This window comes from Rutidosis leptorrhynchoides, chromosome 5 (assembly GCF_046630445.1).
Source record: "Rutidosis leptorrhynchoides isolate AG116_Rl617_1_P2 chromosome 5, CSIRO_AGI_Rlap_v1, whole genome shotgun sequence".
Classification (NCBI taxonomy): Eukaryota; Viridiplantae; Streptophyta; class Magnoliopsida; order Asterales; family Asteraceae; genus Rutidosis; species Rutidosis leptorrhynchoides.
The window spans coordinates 238102390-238104284 of record NC_092337.1 but is presented as its reverse complement, the minus strand read 5'-3'; the positions used below and the strand labels follow the sequence as shown (position 1 = coordinate 238104284).

The 1895-nt window shown below is 36.7% G+C and overlaps 1 non-coding gene across 1 annotated transcript; it reads right to left on the bottom strand.

The window, feature by feature from the left end:
• Window positions 1-1544: 1544 nt before the first annotated feature.
• LOC139850855 (small nucleolar RNA R71) lies at window positions 1545-1651 on the bottom strand. Its single transcript, XR_011760232.1, has one exon. It is a non-coding gene; the product is annotated as a small nucleolar RNA R71 (small nucleolar RNA).
• Window positions 1652-1895: the final 244 nt, after the last annotated feature.

Here is a 1895-nt window from a genome sequence, read left to right as displayed (position 1 = left end):
TTCAAACTCTAAAGAAGAAGTTAACTACCGCTCCGATATTGTCACTACCTGAGGGTAATGATGATTTTGTTGTTTATTGTGATGCTTCGCGTTAGGGCTTTGGTTGTGTTTTGATGCAACGAAAGAAAGTTATTGCGTACGCGTCACGTCAGTTGAAAATCCATGAACAAAATTATACAACCCATGATTTAGAGTTGGGAGCTGTTGTGTTTGTGAAATGCCCCGTTGATAATGCTAAAAACGAACATATATTTCATCGCATTATCCCTCAAGAAAGACAAGCTTTTAGTTGCAGTTGTCCTATTTACAAGTAATATTCGTTTAAATAATAAAAGGTGAAGACAAAAGACAGATTCGACGAATTGAAGACGCAAACGACCAAAAAGCTCAAAAGTACAAAGTACAATCAAAGTGGTTCAAATTATTGATGAGAAACGTCTAAAAATAACAAGAGTACAAGTTGCAAAACGTAAAGTACTAGATATTAAATTATACGAAAGGACGTTCAAAAATCCGAAACCGAGACATGAACCAGCTTTCAACGTACAACGTAACGGACCGAAAGTTACAAATTAATTATGTATATAAATATAATATAAAATTGTTTTAAGTGGTTAAATTGATAGACATCAAAATTTTCTGGTTCGTAGTAATAGTTGGATTTGTACGTGGACCGGGTTATTGGAGCCAAACAGTACTCAATTATATTGAGACCAAACGAATCCTGCCCCTCTGCTGCATCTTTTGGCTATTCGAAACGTGGGCAAAATCAGAAAAGTCTATTAATTGGATAACTTATATAATTTTTCTTTCTTTTTAAAAACTAATAGGATATTCAGTGAATGCACCGAGCAAAACATTCACCACCTTTTGTACGTTCACCACCTGTAACTCGATCAAGACATCTAGTAAATATTGTCGCCGTTGATTTTTCTTCAGAATTATCATCCAGTCGACCAAGTACTCCAATTCAAATTTCCGATAATCCATTTTTTGAACCCGACCTCACAATTGAGAATCCGGAGAATATTCAGGGACGATTCATAGATCCTGAACCATTAATTTTTCCTCCGGAACCACCAATCATTCAAACAGAGATTGTTGAGGAACCAACCATTAAATCAGAATCCTCTAGTGATTCAGATTCAACAAATTCAATCATGGAGAATCTGGAACCTCTAAGTATGGAAGACCGAATGAGAGCTAAACGCACTGGCCAAGGTCACGCAATTACTCATCCAGACATTAATACGCCAGATTATGAAATCAAAGGACAAATTCTACACATGGTAACTAATCAATGCCAATTTAGTGGGGCGCTGAAGGAAGATCCAAATGAACATCTTGGTACATTTAATAGGATCTGCACTCTATTTAAAATAAGAGAAGTGGGAGATGAACAGATATATCTCATGTTATTTCCCTGGACTTTAAAGGGAGAAGCCAAAGATTGGTTGGAATCGTTACCTGAAGGGGCGATTGATACATTGGACGTTTTAGTTGAAAAATTTCTTAAACAATTCTTTCCAGCATCTAAAGCCGTAAGACTTCAAGGAGAAATTGTTACGTTCACACAGAAGCCAAATGAAACTCTATATGAGGCGTGGACAAGATTTGAAAAGTTATTGAGAGGATGTCCGCAACATGGTTTAGACACCTGTCAAATAGTACAAATATTCTACCAAGGATGCGACATCACTACAAGGAAAGACATAGACATAGCAGCTGGTGGTTCCATTATGAAGAAAACAGAAACTGATGCTTATAAAATTATTGATAACACTGCTTCCCACTCACATGAGTGGCACCAAGAAAAAGATATCGTTAGATCATCAAAAGCAGCTAGAGCCGATTCTATCCATGACTTAGATTGCATTTCCGCATAGATAGATGCT